General features: G+C 44.9%; 3 non-coding genes across 3 annotated transcripts in view; all 3 read left to right on the forward strand.

Moving 5' to 3' along the window:
- Nucleotides 1–1,835: 1,835 nt before the first annotated feature.
- LOC123722769 lies at nt 1,836–3,739 on the forward strand. Its single transcript, XR_006756577.1, has one exon. It is a non-coding gene; the product is annotated as a small subunit ribosomal RNA (ribosomal RNA).
- A 342-nt stretch (nt 3,740–4,081) lies between these two features.
- LOC123722828 lies at nt 4,082–4,238 on the forward strand. The gene has a single exon (XR_006756631.1). It is a non-coding gene; the product is annotated as a 5.8S ribosomal RNA (ribosomal RNA).
- Nucleotides 4,239–4,786: 548 nt separating this feature from the next.
- LOC123722798 overlaps nt 4,787–5,000 on the forward strand; it is a 3,964-nt gene continuing 3,750 nt past the window's right edge. The window contains exon 1 of the ribosomal RNA XR_006756607.1: nt 4,787–5,000. This exon is cut by the window's right edge and continues 3,750 nt beyond it. This is a non-coding gene — a ribosomal RNA (large subunit ribosomal RNA).

Here is a 5,000-nt window from a genome sequence, read left to right on the forward strand (position 1 = left end):
ATTCCATGCTTCTTCTGTTGCAAGCATGTTATCCACCAAGTTTGCGACCGTAGTAGGTCCGATACTGTTCTTAAGTTCTTCGCGCTCCTTGGAGTATGCCGGGCAGACAAAGAACACGTGCTCTGCGTCCTCTGGTTCGCCGCACCCGTGTGGACAATCCGGGAGAATTTCGTGCCCAAAACGATGTAGGTACGCACGGTAACATCCATGGCCCGTCAGCATTTGGGTGAGGCTATGACTATATGAATGACTATGTATGTATGTATTTATGTATGTATGTATGTATGTATGTATGTATGTATGTATGTATGTATGTATGTATGTATGTATGTATGTATGTATGTATGTATGTATGACACTGCCGGTGCACGTGCAGCAGACAGACGAGGAAAATGACACCGCATTAGACATACATACGAGTAGCTTCCCTCATAGTCAACTTAATAATGATGAAAAATGTTTCGTTTCGGTTCTTATTAACTTTATAACTGCATGCAACAACAACAAAATATTAACTGACTATATATTCGTTTTAATACTTACTTAGCTTAGTAGTAAGCGATGATTCTGTTCTGGATTTAAAAAAAAAAAAAAAAAAAAAAAAAATAATAATAATAATAATAATAATAATAATAAAACACAAAAAATATTGATAATAATAACAATAATAACAACAATACGTGTAAACACTTTCCGGTGTCACGTCAATTGTGGTATACGCCAATACGTGAACACCCCATTGTTTAATGATGCGTGGTTGACATGTCACCATCATTGCTACTATTGTAGACTGGATGCGAGAGGCGTCTGTCAGTGATGTAATGAAACAGTGTGTGGTGTTTGTAGAGTTGTGTTGTGTGGTGTGTCTGCTGTTGTCGTTTGATTTTTACAAAGTAAAATTTGTAGAGTTTGTGTGTAGTGTATATAGAGTATTAAAAAATAAACGCGCGCAACTATTTTTTATTTTAATAAAATAGTAGTGTTGTGTTTGTTGTTTTAATATTTTTACACAGCAAAAACACGCGACGACGACGACGACGACACACACCACACAACGAAATATCACCACACACGCATAAACTGTGTCAGACTACGTTCCCGTTTATGAATGCGGCAGGACGTTTATAATAGAGTCTGTTATAAAAGAAGTGGCGATTTGTGTTCGGCGCGCGTGTAGATTTCGCAGCGTCGTTAACGCACCAGATCGACCCGTGAATTCTCGTCGCCTCGTGTCGTCGCGTGTGTCGCGTTGAGCTTGTTCTCGGTCACCTCCACCGGAGAGATCGAACAGTCGCTCATTGCCGCTGCGCGGCGACTTCGAGGGACGGTGTATTTTTTTTTTCCAACTATCATTATTATATTATCATTATATTACATATATATTACTTTTGATTCTATTTTATATAGATCAGTAGTAGTGTGTAGTTAGTAGTAGTAGTAGTAGTATTAGTAGTGGTAGTAGCATTTATAAAAAGGTATTTTCGATCTCTCCGAAACCGGACTGATGTCGATATTTTTTCCTCGATAAAGAGAGAGAATCAAATTTATTTACACAGTGTGAAGTATCGAAAATGTCTCGTTGTTGAACATTCACATGAATCGAACGCGCTTTTTGTCCGTTCACTAGCACCGCACCACACACACCACACAGTAGTAGTGTATTGTGTAGTGTAGTAGTGTAGTGTAGAAAAGAAAAATGACCACCGACTGACTGCAGCAGGCAGGCAGGCAGCAAGCAAAACAGCAAAAACCATCGATGCGTTTAAACGTTTAACGTTTTCGCATCGTCGAGTTGTGCGTGTTGTGCGCGTTGTATGCGGCGTGTTTGTGTCAGCTCCCTGGTTGATCCTGCCAGTAGTTATATGCTTGTCTCAAAGATTAAGCCATGCATGTCTCAGTGCAAGCCGTATTAAGGCGATACCGCGAATGGCTCAATATATCAGTTTTGGTTCCTTAGATCTTACCTCGGTTACTTGGATAACTGTGGTAATTCTAGAGCTAATACATGCAATCAGAACTCTGACCAGTGATGGGATGAGTGCTTTTATTAGATCAAAACCAATCGACGGAGGGCCTCGCGTCCGAAGTCGTTAATTTTGATGAATCTGGATAACTTTTGCCGATCGCATGGTCCAGCACCGGCGACGCATCTTTCAAATGTCTGCCTTATCAACTTTCGATGGTAGTTTCTGCGACTACCATGGTTGTCACGGGTAACGGGGAATCAGGGTTCGATTCCGGAGAGGGAGCCTGAGAAACGGCTACCACATCCAAGGAAGGCAGCAGGCGCGCAAATTACCCACTCCCGGCACGGGGAGGTAGTGACGAAAAATAACGATACGGGACTCTTACGAGGCCTCGTAATCGGAATGAGTACACTTTAAATATTTTAACGAGGAACAATTGGAGGGCAAGTCTGGTGCCAGCAGCCGCGGTAACTCCAGCTCCAATAGCGTATACTAAAATTGTTGCGGTTAAAAAGCTCGTAGTTGCATTTGTGCGCCGCGCTGTCGGTGCACCGCATCCGCGGTGATACTGACACGTCTGCGGAGCATATCGTCGGTGAGCCGTCGGTAATACGGCGGTTCAATATCAAAATCCTATCGCGGTGCTCTTCGGTGAGTGTCGAGATGGGCCGACAATTTTACTTTGAACAAATTAGAGTGCTCAAAGCGGGCTCAAAATTGTGCTTGAATATTTCGTGCATGGAATAATAGAATATGATCTCGGTTCTATTTTGTTGGTTTTCAGAACTCCGAGGTAATGATTAATAGGGATAACTGGGGGCATTCGTATTGCGACGTTAGAGGTGAAATTCTTGGATCGTCGCAAGACGAACATCAGCGAAAGCATTTGCCAAAGGTGTTTTCATCAATCAAGAACGAAAGTTAGAGGTTCGAAGGCGATTAGATACCGCCCTAGTTCTAACCGTAAATATGTCATCTAGCGATCCGCCGACGTTACTACTATGGCTCGGCGGGCAGCTTCCGGGAAACCAAAGATTTTGGACTCCGGGGGGAGTATGGTTGCAAAGCTGAAACTTAAAGGAATTGACGGAAGGGCACCACCAGGAGTGGAGCCTGCGGCTTAATTTGACTCAACACGGGAAATCTCACCAGGCCCGGACACCGGAAGGATTGACAGATTAACAGCTCTTTCTTGATTCGGTGGGTGGTGGTGCATGGCCGTTCTTAGTTGGTGGAGCGATTTGTCTGGTTAATTCCGGTAACGAACGAGACTCTAGCCTGCTAAATAGGCGTCGTCATTTATGTGTGCGTGGCTTCGGTCGCGCAACTCACTGGCGACGTATTAAAATTCTTCTTAGAGGGACCGGCGGCTTCGAGCCGCACGAGATTGAGCAATAACAGGTCTGTGATGCCCTTAGATGTCCTGGGCCGCACGCGCGCTACACTGAAGGAATCAGCATGTTCTCCCTGGCCTAGAGGCCCGGGCAACCCGTTGAAACTCCTTCGTGCTGGGGATTGGGGTTTGCAATTATCCCCCATAAACGAGGAATTCCTAGTAAGCGCGAGTCATAAGCTCGCGTTGATTACGTCCCTGCCCTTTGTACACACCGCCCGTCGCTACTACCGATTGAATGATTTAGTGAGGTCTTCGGACCGACACGCGGTGGCTTAACGGCCGTCGGCGTCGCTGGGAAGTTGACCAAACTTGATCATTTAGAGGAAGTAAAAGTCGTAACAAGGTTTCCGTAGGGGAACCTGCGGAAGGATCATTAACGTATTACTCATATTACGAATAATAATCCACAAAAGAGAGAGCGCCCATCGGGGCACACCAAACGGGGCGACAAAAGAGGGAGTTGTGTGACACTAATCCGGTTGTTGTGTCATCTCCCAGTTCCGGTCCGATAATGGTGGGCGCTATACAAAAACAAACAGAAAAATACACACCGGTATTAGAAAGTGCGAACGCTATGTCGTCGTCGTGGTGGCGCGCGCGTGTGTGTATAACGCGCGCGCGCGCGCTCCCTTCGCGTGTTCGTTCGCCTTCTAAGATATTTTTTTTTTATTTTTTATTTTTTTTATATACATACATATATCAAAATATGTAAAACAATTACCCTGGACGGTGGATCACTTGGCTCGCGGGTCGATGAAGAACGCAGTTAACTGCGCGTCATAGTGTGAACTGCAGGACACATTTGAACATCGACATTTCGAACGCACATTGCGGTCCGTGGAGAAATATCCAGGACCACTCCTGTCTGAGGGCCGGCTGTTAAAATATAAAAATCACACTGTTCACTATATATATATATAGCGAACAATTGACGGTTCTCTTATTTTATACATATTCACGCAATGTGTATATATATATGGGTCCGTTTAAATATAACCTCTCAGACACACATATTACACCACCATACGAGCGGAAACCGATCGCGTCGATACGCGTATATATGTTATATACACGTTATATATATACGATATATACCTACGTATGTAAGTATGTATATACGATCGGGGGCGTCCCGGGGACGCGCGACTCTTCGACGTAAAAAATCGACAGAGGGCATGCGCGTCTTCGCACACGGTGACGTAATAAACCCCGTTTCGTGTTATGTATATATATAATATATAATATATTTGTATCGATGTGTGCGTGTTTTCGTGCGTGTGCGTGTGTGTGAGTGTGTATTATATATAATGTAGGCGGACACGACGTCCGAAGAGCGCATCGATGCGACGTTGCTGTGTGTGAAAACACGGCAGCGGAGCGTCGTTGAGCTGACGGATATCGCGTCTGCCTCGATTTTTATCGTTGGCCTCAGATCAGGGAGGATCACCCGCCGAATTTAAGCATATTAGTAAGCGGAGGAAAAGAAACTAACAAGGATTTCCTTAGTAGCGGCGAGCGAACAGGAACGAGCCCAGCACTGAATCCCGCGGTCGTATCGAACGCGGGAGATGTGGTGTTCGGGAGGTTCCGCTTTCTCGTCGTCGATACTCCTGTCCAAGTTCGTCTTGAACGGGGCC

The sequence above is a fragment of the Papilio machaon genome, chromosome 29 (assembly GCF_912999745.1).
Source record: "Papilio machaon chromosome 29, ilPapMach1.1, whole genome shotgun sequence".
Lineage (NCBI taxonomy): Eukaryota > Metazoa > Arthropoda > Insecta > Lepidoptera > Papilionidae > Papilio > Papilio machaon.